This window comes from Mustela lutreola, chromosome 5, assembly GCF_030435805.1.
Source record: "Mustela lutreola isolate mMusLut2 chromosome 5, mMusLut2.pri, whole genome shotgun sequence".
Lineage (NCBI taxonomy): Eukaryota > Metazoa > Chordata > Mammalia > Carnivora > Mustelidae > Mustela > Mustela lutreola.
In genome coordinates, this window is record NC_081294.1 from 120723608 (window position 1) to 120739784 (window position 16177).

The window sequence follows — 16177 nt, forward strand, 5'->3', positions numbered from 1 at the left end:
TCATGGTAGACATTCATTGCTGCTGGCAGTTTTTCACGTATCATAAGGTATTTTAAAATACCTTATGATATTTTAAAATCAGCTCATGGAGATAGCTTTCCAGGACTTAGATAACATTTAGGAGGGGAAAAAAAAATCAATTTAGAAAGAAATATGTTGTATGGCATCTCCCAGCACCTCCTAGACAAAAGACTTGTCAGAAGTCTTGAGGCTTGTGTCACCTAGACTTCCAGTGTCCTTTTGCCCTGCACTGATGGGCCAATTGGGCCTTCTTAGGAGGGCTAGGAGAGAACAGCTAGGGTTTAGTGCCCTGCTTCCACAGGGAGGCCCTGGGCTCTGGCATTCACTCCCCTCTTCACTTTGTCTCTCTAGTGCTCCCCAGAGCCTTTTTTTTTTTTTTTAATTTTTTAAAATTTTTTATTTTACTTTATTTATTTTTTAAAATTTATTTTACTATGTTCAGTTAGCCACTCTGTAGTACATCATTAGTTTTTGATGTAGTGTTCAATGATTCAGAGCCTTTTTATGTACACCTGGCACTATTTTTGTTTGCTCTTAAGACTGTTTGGCTCAATGGGGGAAGATAGCGCTGCTGTTAGTAGATGTGAACTTGGGCCCCATAGGACGCTTTTGATGAACATGTCACCTGGGTTGGCCGGGCAGGTCAAACCGCCTCACAGAAACCTCCAAGTGTGTAACTACCCAGAATTTTTATCAGAGGGCAAAAGACTGCACAGATAATATCTCTTTACCATTTCTCCAAAAAGCACATGCGAGAATTAATAAAATATTTGTTTAGCTGTGAAACCGATAACCATACGTTCACTGTTATCTGCAGAACCCTGGGGTCCACCAGCACCTTCTTACACACTGGTTCGCGTGACCTGATGACAGTTCAGCATGGAAGTCATTAATGCCACTTTAGAGTGAGAAGCTTTGGCCTCTGTGAAGTTCTGGGAGATGACGCTGCCGAAGGCTGCCCTTCCTGGCCGTCACACAGCTTCCCTGCTGGTATGTGGCAGAACAGGAAGCTGAAGGCAGGACGATGTTTTCCTCATCCACCCCAGTTGCCTAAGAATGGGGGAGGCCACCTTTCACACCCCGTCATCCCATCCCAAGACATGGGTGCCAGACCCAGCCTGTGGGCCCCCACAAGGCACAGAGAGCCTTGTTTGTTTTGGCCCTGGGAGTCTGGGTCTGTCCTCTGACCTCTGACCTAGAACTATTTGTTCCAGCCATTCTTGGTCTGTCATCCTGGCTCAAAACAAAATGAACGAAAGTTCTTTCTTCAGGCCCTGCTTGGGTAGTCCAGGGGTCATTGAAAATGACTGGTGTGGTCATGTGGCTGATGAGTCATTTTTGGCCTTGAAATAACAAGTAAAATATACTATAGTTCACTGCCTCGTATGGCACTAACATCTGGGAAGCAGTAAACATTGGGAACATAGTCTTTGGGCCAGACACATTTGGGCTTGAGTCCTACCTTTATACCTGATTTGGGTAAACTTAGGCCTCAAACTCTCTGAGCCTCAGTTTCCTCATGTGTAAAGCAGGCTAAGCCTAGTGCTTATCTCCTAGAGTAGTTGTGAGGATTACAGGAGAAAAGAAAAGGTGAAGTACTTATCCTACTGCCTGACATAAGGAAGCCCTCGCCGTACTATTGTTTGTATTATTCAGTCACCAGGAAAATCCAGAAGACTCAGTCTGTTGGGTCAATCCCTGGTGTTTCTAGAACTGTTGGTAGACACTGCTATCTTGCTAAACAGTGGCATTCTTCATGAAACACCTTTACTTTTGTCTTTCAGGCCTCCTGCTTCAACAAATATCCACGGCTTTAGGTCAGGAACTTCTGAGGGAAAGTCACCTCATAATTGTGACATATGTGAGTATATCTCTGACAAAGACCCACACGCACGGGTTTTCTGACACACAGCCTGTTGGAAGTGGCTGAGTTTTGACTTCAGATTTTTTCACACAGCTGGCTGGAGTTTACTTCCCCTTGGGGTGTGCCCTGGATCTCCTCCACAGTGATGGCCAGTACCACCTGGCTGAGGGACTGTGAGTCTTTGCCTCCATGCAGGTGAAGTCGCTTGAGAGGGGGGAAAACTCATTCGTTTGCTGTCAACAGGTGAGGTTATAAGTAATTCTGCTAGAGCAGAGCCGGGGTGAGAGGGTTTTTATCCCCTGTACAGAGTAGTAGGAGATTCAGTGAGGTAATTTATGTGAGAGTAGCTGCCCACTATAGAGCTCCTCACAAATCCAGCACGGAGGATGACGATGATACACCTTCCCAACCTTTAAGAGATCACCTCTGGACCCACCCAAATGTACAACCACATCAAACCTTGACACACAGGCGTGTGCACACACACCACACCCCATAATATAGTGCAGAAAGGATCGCGTGAGCCTCTGAGGGTGGGTTGGGATCAAGAGTGCGTCTTTCTGCTAGTGTTTTTGTTCTCCTTCCAGTCAGGTTCGGTCCTTGCCTCAAAGCAAACAGGGCACCCCTAGGGCCTCCGGGGGAGTCCGAGGTCAGCTCGGCTGCGGCTCTTCCGGGCGGCGTCCAGCAGATGGCGCTGCACCCCGCGCGATCCCGGCCGGCCGGCCCCCGCTCCCGGGGAGGCAACCCAGTTACTGGGAAGTCGGGAAGTGGGTTTTCCTGCGCCCTGAGCTGCAGCCGTGGCGAACGCAAGTGATGACACACCGGCTTGACGAGGGCCTTTGTCAGAGGCACGGGGGATCTGGCGTCACCGCGTAGTGGAAAACAAAGTGCTTCTGCTTGCCTGGCCAGAGTTTGCTTTGCTCACCATTGGTTCTGGGGCATTTACAGGCAGAATGAGTTCATGGAATTTCAGGACCTCACCATGACTCAGGTTCACTTTCTGTAAACCAGACGGCATTGACCCTTTCCCCTCGCTTTGGACGCTTACTATTTGTGCTCGTGGAATATATTTGAGTATTTGATAAGCACAGCTATTTTTTCAAGGGCACTATCTTTTTTTAAAACCAACTTGGGACAGATTTGTATTTTGAGATTTTTGTCACTCTTAGCTCCAAAAATAGGTCTGCCTTGTCTATTATTTGTGTGTTCAGAAGTATGCTGTTTAGAAATTCAAGTGAAAACTGTAAAAACATTATTCTGGCAGGAGGCCCAGGATGGGATTGTTCTTGGAGACGGTGAGTTGGTCAGAGCGGGAGCTGAAAATGTGGGTGAGGGGAAATGAACTGAGGGGAACCCGCCCAGAGTTTTGGTTTTGGAGGATTTTTGTTTTGTTTCTTTTTTGTTGTTGTTTGTTTGTTTTTGTTTTTTTCTGCACCTAGAAAAAAAATGTAGATGACTAGAGTTGATCTGTTCTGAGGATTATGGCAGAATTTTGGTGTTGGGGAAGAGACACAAGATGGTGTTAGAATTAGAGAGAAAACAGACCTGGAAAGTTCTGAAGGGTTTGAGCCAGTGACCAGGGAGCCTGAATGATAGCCTGGATTTACAGCAGCAGAAGCACCTGAAGAGAATTGACTTGACTGGAATTGGGAGGGAGGAGACACAGGCGGCGGGGCTTTTCACCTGCAGGAGGGGGATGGGAGCAGCTTCTGGCCTGGACATGAAGGTACACAGGGTAGGCAGGGTAGTGTCTGAGCCACACAAAGGTGACTTTCTCACCTGACTCTCCCCAGTGTGTTGCTCTGACTCTTCTCCCACATTTAGAGGGAAATAGATGCCAGAGAAGATACCCACGTCCTCATTTCCAGTTTCAGCTAGCTGTTCCTCCGGGATTTTTCCGACCCGCGTCCAATCCCCTTTCCCACCTTGTTGTGTAATCTCAAATCTCATTGTTCCCTCAAAGTTCTCCTACAGAAATCTCTATGCCTCGTTAATTTTGTGTGTGTGTGTGTGTGTGTGCTTTTAATTGGGCTTTGTGTCTGGCTTTTGATGTTTGGTTCTTGAAGGTTTTTACTGAGAAAAATGATCTTTGGGGGCTGGAGAAGTTAGGAAATATACGGTTTCTCTTGACTGCCTTTTTCCTTCCAGAACTCACTGGTGGGGGATGGGGCGGGGGTCACCAGCTGTCCCAGGGTTTCTGGCTTTAGTGGAATTGGGTGGGGGTCCACAGGAGGGAGGAGCATGATGCAAGCACTGAGTACTTTCCAGGCACAGGGACAGGGACATTTCAGGTGAGTAAGCACACAAAAGCTTGAACACCTTGAAAACCAAGTTCAGCAGAGTTTAGCTTAGTCTAAATAAACTCACCCCATCCCTACCCCTTAGGGCACAGGGGAAGAATGATGCTTGTGTGTGTAATATATTCTCATGGATATATGCAATATTATGAGTAATTCTTGGCTTGTGTTGTAGATTCTCTCCTGTTCTTGCTCACTCAGAGAAATGTATGGAAATTGAAGAAAATGAAAGAATTCAGAATCTTTATTAGCGTGTGTATGTGTGTGCACGCATGCGCATGTGTTTTATGCGAGAGAGGAAACAAATGCAAAAGGAAACTTTGCTAAGAGATTATGATTGATCCTGAGTTATGAGGGTAGTAGATATGAATAAAGCCAGAAAACAAGAGTTCTTCACTCAAAGAAACATGCTCGGGTCTGGCATTTTTAATATGTGACCTTTGTAGAATAAAATAGGTAAGGTGAATTCACATCACTTTGGAGATGGTGAAACTAAGACTCAGAGAGGGCTTGTCTGAATTTTTTAAGACCGCGGGATATCATAGGTACAGTGAAGTACCCAGCTTCCAGTTCATGCCTTTAAACACCACTTCCCCTTTGTGAGGTGAGTGAGGAAGACCAGGTGCAAATCTGATATGTGCTCGTTCCATTTTCAGAGGGGCCGAGCTCAGGTGTCTCCCACCAATCAAGAGGGTTTGGCGAGACCATGGCTACGTTCCCTGATGCTCAGATGAGTGTTCTCTCAGTCCTATTACCCAAGGAAGCCACCATCTGTGAAACACGCAGGCCGAGAGGCTGGCGAGAATGTCGTTCGGTAGTCCCAGATCGACAGCTTTGGTTTTGTGTAATTGGGGAGGTGTGTGGCCCCATCGGCTGGGGTTTTATCACTCACCCCCTTTCCCTTCCTGAGAATTCTTTGTGTTGTGGAGATTTCCTGTCTGTATTTTTAGTGTCTGATTCTCTACGGTTGCTCAAGATTCGTGGCCATGTTCTACTGACTCACCAGAGGCCCAGACGCCCCTCATCCAACCGAGGGCTGCTGTGTGGAAAGCACTCGGTGTGGAAAGCCCAGGGCTTGTCCCGCAGCTTGCCTTAAGGGTTCCAGCTGATTTTTCACAACAGGGTTTGCCCATAGCTTCCCTTTCAGATTACAGTTTCGTTGGTTCGCTTTCTTAATGCTGAATCAGAGAAAGGACATGTTCTGGGGGTAGAGCAAAAGGGAATGGGTGCAGTGAGTGGCCACACAGCCTTTTTTTCTGTGTCCCCGCTCCTCGCGGCTGCTTTTCTGCCAGCTGGACTTCCCAAAGCCCCGCGTCTGTGGGCAAGGCTGCGCGGGGAAGGAGCTGAGTCACAGCTTTGCTTCTCTATAATTACACGTTTTATCACCTCATCTGACATAGACGGGGTGTTGGTTGGAAATGAAATACACATTAGGAATAAGCTCTTTAGAAATAGAAGAAGAAAAAAAAAAAGCGAAAAACCCGGCTTTCACAATGTGAAGGCTTTTCCTCAGTAGCTAAGGTCATGAAGAGACAGAACAGTCATTTCCCCCTTCTCACCCATACAGTCAGGAAAATGAAAACCTCAAAATAAACAACACTGTAAATTTCTCCTCAAACCCTCTTCCCGTCATTTTGTTTCATGTCCTCAGTGCGCACGTCCGGCTAACATACCATGCCAGGCGCTCCCCACCCCATCTTTTCTCCCATCTTTGCTGTTGTGTCTCTCAAGATCTTATTCAAAACCACCTTCAGTATGAAATCCGGTCTCCCTAGGAGACGTTATTCCGTGGTATGTTATTGTGCTTCTGAAACCTGAGGATGGCTCTCGGGTCATTCTCTGTGTTCATCACATCGCCAGCAGATTGGAAGTTCTTCCAGATGAGACGCAGTGCCTTCCGACGCCTTGTCTTCTCCTTGTGCTTCCTCCTTCCTTGGGATAGTCCACAGTATGAGTAGCATCCAGTCTCGAGCCTCTTTTCCAACTTAGCCTAACCAAGCTCCCCCACATGCCAAGCTAAGAACAAACTCCCTTCCCAAATGCATGTGTAAACGCCCCCCCACATACCCCAAATAGCCAGGACATGCAAACTAATGAAATTTCCAGTCCACCTCTACCCAGATATGACCTTGTTGATAGCATCTCCTTTTCGATGACGGATCTGGATGTTTCCATGGCTTGGTTGCTGTTTGCCCCATGCTTCCTGGACAGGTTTCCAGGTAACCTTAATGTCTGTGCTTCTGGGGAAGGAGGAGTAGAAAATAATTCACCTCTTCAGTAAGTGGTTGTAAAAATATAACAGCATTTAAAAGCTTTTAAAGAGCAGCTCTCTCCTTCCGGTGGCTCAGGCCCTGTTAGTTTTGTGATAGGAGTCCCTATAATGCTTTGTGCTTGGCAACCTCTCAGTAGGACAGAAGCTAGATTTAAAGGTCAGGAGATTGATTTTTTGGTGGGGGAGGGCTTTCCATGAGGGGTTTGGGAGAGGAATCACTCAGGGAAGCAGTGTCAGTGAGGCTTACTTCTCCATCTGCTCCTCATTCATGTGTGAGACTCAACAAGCTCCTTGTCCAACAAGTGAGAGTCCCAGACTACAGAGGGGAGCAGTTTATCCTAGAGGTCCCAGGGGGAGGGGGGACCTGGAAGTAAGAGGTAGGGACTGCTCCTTCTTCTCCTCCTACTCACATTCCCATCAAAACTTGCAGGGTGAATGTCCCCAAATTGCATGTGTGTTTTGCTTTGATGTGGCCACAGTGTGGCCACCCAGGCTTACTCTGGGGCAGCTGAATCCCATGGTTCAGGCCTGACTGTCCAATTTTGGAAACTGGGAGGCGTTTCCCCGTCTGCCAGGCCTTGGAGTTTACCTTCCCTAGAGCATGGAGTAAGAAACTCGTGTTTATAAAATTCCAAGCCCCATGATTTCGCCCTGCCAGGGCTGGAGAAGTAGTAGGCACATAATGTCAGTCAGACCCTGCAACTGCTGTCCCTTCGTTCCTGCCCAGCAGAAAGTTACTGGGGGAAAAGTAGGGATACGTGGGGTGTGGGACGTATTGGTTGTTTGAGCCCTGAAAATATAATTTAAAAATTGTCACCACCAATTAAGTCATGGGATCTTCTGCCTGTAATTTTCTTTTTTCTAAAACGATTTCTAAAAGCTATGTATAAATTAACTTTTAAAACCTACACTGTATTTTAAGTGCTCTGGGTAATGGTCCCCCCCCCCCCCCAAGAATTCTTGTTGTGAGTCCTCTAAAAACATACACTATCCATGTATATATATATATGTATATATACTTTTAATAAGTTTTTAAAAATCAAGTCTCAGTATTTGGCAGTATCTAACAGTTGCTAAATCAACTCCAGATCTTCTCTAGGTCATTTATTCTTTGGTTTCACCTTGAGCAGAAAACGATTTTTGCATGGCAGCCATGTGTCCATCTGTGTTGACTCTCACAGACATACTGATGATGGGCTTTTCCACCAACAATGTACAAAATGCTTCTCCTGGTTCAGAGAGAGCTTGGTTACACAGTACCTCCTAGGTCTTAAAATTAAAAATATCAATGTCCATTTTATATAATGGGACCTAATTAAAATGTGCACGTAAGTCCTTTGTAAGACATGAAAGGCGGGGGTCGTGCAATATTCTGTCTGTGAAGACATAGCCATGTATATATTTTGGTGTCCATCAACTCCCTGAAAATGAAGATTCCAAGCCACCACCAAAATGTCATTTGGCTTTGAAGATGGAAAGTAGTGAGTTTCTACAATTTCCAGTTACTTGGGGGCATGCAAGGGTACAACTACAGGAGTGGAGAAGTTCCTATGAAGGCAGATTGAGGCTCACCACGTTCCACATTTCCAGTGGGACTGAATTCTCTGAGTCATGTCGACTCAGAGCGGAAGATTCGTGGAGGAGTGGGGCAGGTCAAAAACCTGTCTGTAGGACACTAGGAAGTAGAGGCTGATGATGACCCTAAGAGTCCCCATTCCTTCTTCTTAAGATTCCTTCTCCAACCTCTCTGCACATAATTCAAAATAGACTATTCAGAGTCATGTCATAATTGTAAATAATTCTCCCATGGCAATTACCAGGTTGATTAAAATACATTTTAATTTTTCCTTTGTCCTTGAATTGCTGCCACAGTAAGCCCGTGCTTCATCAGCCTCTTAGCTACCTTAGCACTCCAGCAAGGCTGGGGGGGGGGTGTGGGGAAGGGCAGCTGTGGAGGTGATCATTTGAGAGAAGGACTGGAAGGTCATGTTCCTGTCGGGCCATGGGGCAAATGGAATAAAGACCCAGCCCCAGCAAGAACTCTAGAGCGGGTGGATTTCAAAGTGTGTAGAGCAGCCCCTTGTAGGTCTCAAGCACTCAGTACTTTGTAATTTGCACACATTCATTTTCTGGCTGGAAGGCTGGAGGCAAACAGACAGCTCATTAGGAAAATAACCGAAGAGCTAAATATAATGGAGGAAGTAGTCGGCAGCTCCCAGACAGAGGAGCATGGCTCACAGTCCTTCACGGAGATCAGAGGCCAAGCCAAACCAACCTGTCCGTCCCTCAAAGGTCAGCCATCTAGGGCTTTGTCAGACCAGGAAGGGAACAGAGTTTCAAAGGGCCTTTTGTGGAACACACACAGCTCTGGCCCCTGAGATTCAAATCAGAATCTGGAAACCTGTGTAGCAACCGCTCACGTGCACAATGTTTAGAGACCAGTGGGGCCCTCCATCCTCCTTTTTGTTTGTGTGTGTGTGTGTGTGTGTGTTTTCCTTTTTACAAGCATCAGGCTTTCCCTGTAGTTGGGTGAGAGATCATGAGAAACAAAATAACCCAAAGATAAAGTTATTTACTTATTTTTGAATAAAGCCCAAGAATGTTACATAATTTTTTTGGCTATTATTCAGAAAACTATATAAGAAATGTACTTAAAAACCATGGAAGATATTATTTGTATCACAGGTCCTGTTGTCTTGTGGATAATACAATGTACATATATTATGCTTCAATGTATATGAACAAAAACTAAACCTATGGGGGCACCTGGGTGGCTCAGTGGGTTAAAGCCTCTGCCTTCGGCTCAGGTCATGATCCCAAGGTCCTGGGATCGAGCCCCGCATCGGGCTCTCTGCTCAGCAGGGAGCCTGCTTCCCTTCCTCTCTCTCTGCCTGCCTCTCTGCCTACTTGTGATCTCTGTCTGTTGAATAAATAAATAAAATCTTTAAAAAAACCAAAACTAAACCTATGAATAGATAAGCAGTAACCTTTTAAAAAATTGAAATATAACTTCAAGTAGATTCTCAATGGTTTTTGACCTCCAGTTTCTTTTGCTAAATCCTGTCCTCTCTATGTATTACCACTTTTGTCGTTGTTGTTTTACTTCAAATGGCCAACAATGCTTCCCTGTCCTTTTTGATCTTTGGCGAGTGTTATAAACATTAGGAAGTGCTGATGTTTACTGTTTTTCTCCTGAGTCTCATTTAGTTTTCGGCCAGTATACAGTTCTATGTTTTGTTTCGTTTTTCTCAAGCAGTACCCCCGAGGACTCTAGGCTTTTCAGATTTTGTGTTGTGTGGAGAAGTCCTGCCAAGAGTAGGGAGTAGAGAGCCTAGCCCCCTGGCCTGGCTTAAGCCTCACTTTCCAATATGGGGCCTGGGTCCTGTCCTTAATGTTTTCTGAGATACAGTTTTTGTAACTCTTGGCTGGGTTCGAAGGACCTTGAACTGAATAATGACTAGACAAACCCCACTCACATGTAAGTTATGTGCTATTATTAGTTAAGTTTCTGTTTTATTCCAAGACAAAGGGCCTCTGGCAGTCATTCATTCCATATACAGTTTTCCTTTTATTCCTATCATCCATTCTACGTGCTTTCCCTTCTATTTCTGTCCCTGGCCCCCTTCAAATTTTATAAGTTTAAAATGATGTCATCATTATTTGAGCCATGCCTCTGAGTCAGCCACGGAGAATATGAATCAACTGAAATTAAGGGAGGGGTCATCTCAAGTCCGGCAGGACCTGACACCATGGAGTCAGCTTCTCTTGAAGACGAAGAATCATCTTCCGTTGTAAAGGTCTAATTGAAACCCTGAGTCAAAGGAATGAGCTAGAACTTCTAGGGTGAACAACCAGGGATCTCAGTAGGCAATAAAGGAAGAGTCAGAGGAACTTACAAATAGCCGCAGAGGGCAGTTTTGAACCTGCAGGCCTCGTAACCTATAATCATTCTTGAAGACCGGGATATCATCATCTCAGCAAGCTGGACAAAGAAGGCCAACCAGCGAATCCAGCCTATGGTTATGCAATGGCTTGCTCTGCAGTTCTGAACGCTTGCTGACAGCGGGTTCTCTTTCTCTCCGCCCTTTCATTGAAGTTTCTTGACCCAGGAGGGTTGAACACTTGTTAGAAGCCCATGCCTAAATCCCATTTCTCGAGCATTAGTCATTATCATTTGCTGTGCTCCCACTGGGATGATGTATATATAAATCGGCAACTCAAGTTCATCTGTGAAACCCTAGCGCAGGGAGTCACGTTCTTTGATTTTGAGCCACGGCCCTGTTTGGAAGTCTGGTGGAGCCTGTGAACCACTTCTTTTTTTTTTTTTTTTTTAAAGATTTTATTTATTTATTTGACAGAGAGAGATCACAAGTAGGCAGAGAGGCAGGCAGAGAGAGAGAGAGAGGAGGAAACAGGCTCCTTGCTGAGCAGAGAGCCCGATGTGGGACTCGATCCCAGGACCCTGAGATCATGACCTGAGCCGAAGGCAGCGGCTTAACCCACTGAGCCAGTGATGTTCTTGCAAGGACCAAAAAAAAAAAAAAAAAAAAAAAAAAAACAAAAAAACAAAAAAACAAAAAAACAAAAAAACATAGGATACTAAGGGAACCAATTATGTTGACGAAAATTTTAAAAACAGATGTGGTATAGTAATATAGGTGTTTCTTTATTAACACATTAAATAAGATCTGGTGGGTTTAGTAAGTGTTACACCTTGAAAGTAGGGATGAACATTAATGATATTTCAAGGTACTGGCAACAACTAATGGTGACAAAGTCATAGGAAACCATTATAGTTTGTTGCCTATCTTCATAATTAAAAGAAAAGCAAAATTTCAGGTTTGGAAAATTAGTGGGTTTTTCCCTCCAAATGTATATACCCGTGAAATTCTATCTAAGAGCCCTCTGGGTGTTTGTGGGCCCAAGGGTAAGCACCCCTTGCCAGAGTGGCTTCTTTGGTTCAAAGGACAGCCATGTGAACTAAGAGCAGCATTACTTATGTCTTCTCAATGTATCTACTTAATGAAACTCAACTTACCCAGTTCATTCCCAAATGCCATACTTCTGTTTAATGGCAAGAAATGAAGGTACAATTCATTTGGGAACTAGAGTCGATATATACTTGTTTTGCTACGGTGATCAGATATCCCTACAACAGGGAGCCAAGGTTTCAGAGTACTTGACAAAACAAAGTGTTAGGGTCATCTTGATGTTATTTGAGTGTTTCCAGACCCCATAGGAAAGCTAAGGAGATTAGTACAAAGGTGGGCTAACAGCCAGACGAAGGTGAGTGAAAGCCCACATTAAGATGAGACATGAAAGTGAGAGGTAGAAGAGGTATGAAATGTCTGAGCTCAGGCATTGAGATAAGCCTGGGCTGGGCATTCTTCTAGAACTCCAGCCCCCAAGCCTGGGCAGTCACAGGCATTTTTACCAGTTTCACAGCAAAACACATACATAGTCACTTCCCCAGCATGAATGGAAATACCATATAATGGAAGTAAACACAAAACCTACCATTTCTTGGTTTGGGAGAATTGGGGTTTTTTTGGCAGGGAAGGGAGAGGTGGCTAAAAGGAGGCAGAAATGTACTGATATCCACAATTTAGCAACATCAATATAGAGTGTGTGCTCAAGGAAGCAAAAGAATGTAATAGATCCTAGAAATAACGTGCTCTGTTTCATATTTTCAGTGACATAGTTTTCCATTTCATCATTTTTGTTTCGGGAGACGTTACTACCATGCTTTCTTTTAACGTGAATGATTGTTACAGATTATGTTAGCGTCAACCAGATTTTATATACGCACATAAATATGTACCTGTATTTACACATGCATGCATGTATGTAGGTAGGTATAGTTTTTATTAGCAGATACCTGGAAAACATCACTCTTGGAAAATAAAGGACATCATCCCAAAGGGATGATACCTGCGTGCTCATGTTTCCTTGTTTCCTGAGTCACATACATAGTATTTCCAGACACATGTCTGAGAGCATGACACGTGCTTTGATAATGGCTGAGTCAAAACTAGATGAGGCAACTGCTATGAATAGAAAAAGGGAATTCAAATTGTGTGGTAGCCTTAGGAAGTGTGGAAATGAGCTCATACACAGGGAACAACAAATGGTGAAAATAACTGCTTTTCTAAGATGGGGACCGCTGTGTGGTCTAGCCAGTGGCCAACACTCAGGGTGATGGGGGGCCTGCCAGTGTCTCTGGGAAATGGACTTGGTTGGCCGCTGCTGCAGGCAGAGATCTGGGAGCAGCTGGTGTTCCTCACGAGCAGTGGGAGCTCTGAGGAAGCAAGGAGGCGGCTTTCCAGGTTGGCCTCGCTGTCGTGTGTGTGTCTTGTCCCACCCCACATCGTCTGTGGCGGTCTGAGGATGCCGCGTGGCATTCTCAGAATTTGTCCTCATTGCTGGGTTTCCGAGAAGTGCTGTCGTCTCACTCTGGTCCCAGCGTGCTGGTCACTGGATTTCGTGGGAACTCTCGGGCCGTGTTGATACCACCCTCTGCACGAGGTGTGGTGACACCGGCCCGTGGCAACCTCTCATTTACCATGCTCTGTCACGGAGGGCTCATGGTTAAACTTCCAGCCAGGGTTCTGTCCAGGGATGTAACTTCGAAGTTTAACCACGGCAAGTAGACCGACATGAAGTTTCCCTCGAACTCCTTTTTACAGCGTTTTAAACGGAATTGAGAAACACGCAGGGCCCTTCGCTCTCATGAAAAATCTGTTCCCTGCTTTTCTTTATAGAAGCCACTTCTTTCCCAGAACACTTCAAAACCCATTGCACACGGCGTTCTGGGAGCTGGGGGAGGATTAAGAATGACCTTTAGCTAAGGAAAGAGGCAGCACAACCAGAGGAGATTCTGACCTATTTTCTTTTTGTGTGTATAGTGTTGCATATCCACGGAAAACATTGGCAAGATCCCAAGCCAGCCTCAAGCAGACTCTAAATATTCTCCGAGAAATAGCCTTCAATCAATAGAGAAATTGTCTAAATGCGCAGCAGGGTAAAACCCAGTTCAGGTCTGTTAAAGGTTTCTCCCATTCAAAGGGGGGCTGGGATGTCGTTTTAAAGGCCGGAACCTAAGATAAGGTCGACAGTAATACTATTTCCTTACACTGGCTATTACTTAACAGTTTGTGGAACACTTTCATGATTCTCTCTTTGGATTTTTCAGAGAGAGAGAGAGAGAGTTAATAGAGCAATGATTATAGTTAAGAATTATGCAATTATATAGCAGATAGAATTAACAAGGGGTAAGAACACTCATCTTAAAACACACACACACACACACACACACACACACACACTTTCCAGGACAACTGCCTGGCTCAATCAGTTAAGTGTCTGCATTTGGCCCAGGTCATGATCCCAGGGTCCTGGGATCGGGCCCTGCATTGGGCTCCCTGCCTACTTCGCCCTTTGCCTGCTTCTCACCCTGCTTGTGCGCACTCTCTCTCTCTCTCTGACAAATAAATAAAATCTTTAAAAACAAAAACAAAAAACTTTCCTGTATGTTAAATAGTTAATATAAGAGCTATGGCAATTAAGGGATGAAACATGAACAGAGTTAATTCGGCAAGAAAATAAATGTTTTTGAAACACCTACAGTGAGCCTGGCCCTGTGCAGGGATCGTGACATGCGTTATTCTTCTCAGTCCTTACAACAGATTGGAGGTATTGGGCATTTTACCGAAGCAAAACGGACAGAGGAGTGGTTTCACTGAGTCAGTCCAGTAATTGTACGATCCGAGAGGTGAACCCACCTCCTTATGACTCCCAAGCCCAGTGTCTTGCCGTCATGCTACCCTCCCTCAAGGTACTTAGCATGAATGTTGCTCATCATTTCTTCTTTCCTTTCGATTTGCATCATCACTTCAGTTGGATGTGATCACACCCTCCATAGCTCTTTCCATCCTCACGATCACGTCCTAATAGTAGAGATGATTCACTGACCTCATTCAAAGCTACTATGGTTACTTCGAGATCCTCATCTCATGTTATACCATAGTATTCCTTGAAAGTAGGTCTTGAGTCTTACTCATTTTTATATCTTAAGCAGCATCTTACATACTGTTCTGCATCTAATATTTACTCACTAAATTTTTAAGTTAGTAGTGTAAATGATTCGTGCCAACTTCATAATTCTACTACTGATGATTTGTGCTGAGGGAGTGGAGCTTTCAATAGTATAATAAATGTTTAGCAAGTGATTTTGAATGAAACTAAGAGAAGCAAAATGCTCATAAGCCAGGGATTAAAGTTCTGGTGTAAAGTTCTGTTGTCTTTATCCTGTCCATGAAACTTACAACATGAAGTTTAAAATGGATGAAGGTTTTTTTTTTTTTTTAAGATTTTATTGCTTTATTTGATAGAGATCACAGCAGGCAGAGAGAGAGAGAGAGAGAGAGAGAGAGGGGAGGAAACAGGCTCTCAGCAGGGAGCCTGATGTGGGGCTCGATCCCAGGACCCTGAGATCATGACCTGAGCTGAAGGCCGAGTTTTTAACCCATAGAGCCACCCAGGCATCCTCAAAATGGATGAAGTTTTGATAGGAAAAGTCCACCTGCATCAAAACTAGGAAGTAGCTAAAATCTCGAAGTACGTTATCCTCCAAATGGTGAATCTGAACTGAGTCAAGGGTGGCTAGAAGGAGCTGAAACCCGCCTCTTGGGTTCCAATGAGGATTCTGAGTTTTCATAAAGTGTTACAAGGGTCCAGGTGATGCTCTTTTACTTAGAGCAAGGGCTGAGGGAGTTTGTTCCACACTGCCGAGAAGAGCAGGTGGTCAGACTGATGGAAGGATGTTACTGGGCAAGATATGTTTATTTCCCAAAGTAGAATTCCTCTTTAGGAGGTGAGGCAGGGAGGGGGAGAGGGTGGAAGTGGCAGTCGGCTTAGTGGTGGTCGACTGAGACAAATAAGCAGCTCCAGGTAAACATAAATCAGCCAAATAAAAAATTAGAGAGCTAGGGGTCTCCCCCATGATGTTGGGGCCATATGCTCACTCGAGAGGTCAGAGAATATGGCAAATATGGTTAAAAGCTACTGAAGCCCAATAAAAACCCAGTTTGAAGCCTGTCACTGTTCCATCTTACCCATCGACTCCTCTCCATAATTCAGACAAAGAGCAAGCCAGGAGAGAACCGCGTTTTCTGCAGAGCAGGGTCTATGTTTTTAAGTAGATGTAGGTCATTAACGTCAAAAGCAAATAAAAATCACAAACAAAAATGAGGAGAGAAACTCAAAAACCTAAAGGCAAATGAAGAATAATACTGTTAAGCAGAATTATCCTAGCAAACCAAGGAATTTCAGACGTGTATTTGTCCGCACTCCCAATTTTAAAAATACAGAAGGTCTTTGTGAAATAATCCTGAAGTGAAATATTAGATCAAAGAAGAAGAGGCAAAAGAAGACAAAGTGAGCTAAGAGTGATGAATGAAATTGAAGATAATACAGCTATCCTAGAAATGGAAGATCACATTAGAACAGATGTTGCTGAAAGCCTATTCAGTGATGCAGAGGTCAGGCTGAAAAGAATAAAATAGCATTTATTGGGGGGGGACAATCTCCAAATAAATAAAAACTAAGATGACAGTCAGACAACAGTCAGTCAACATATGGGATGACAGTATTCCTGAAGTATATAACAGAACAAATGACCCAGAAAATAAAAATATCAAAAATGAAAGAAAACTCCACGGGAAT

The 16177-nt window shown here is 44.5% G+C and overlaps 1 long non-coding RNA gene across 1 annotated transcript; it reads left to right on the top strand.

The window, feature by feature from the left end:
- The first annotated feature begins 882 nt into the window (after positions 1-882).
- On the top strand, positions 883-14845 carry LOC131832480 (uncharacterized). Its single transcript, XR_009354069.1, has 4 exons — positions 883-1011; positions 1806-1882; positions 1979-2128; positions 13360-14845. It is a non-coding gene; the product is annotated as an uncharacterized LOC131832480 (long non-coding RNA).
- The last annotated feature ends 1332 nt before the right edge of the window (positions 14846-16177 follow it).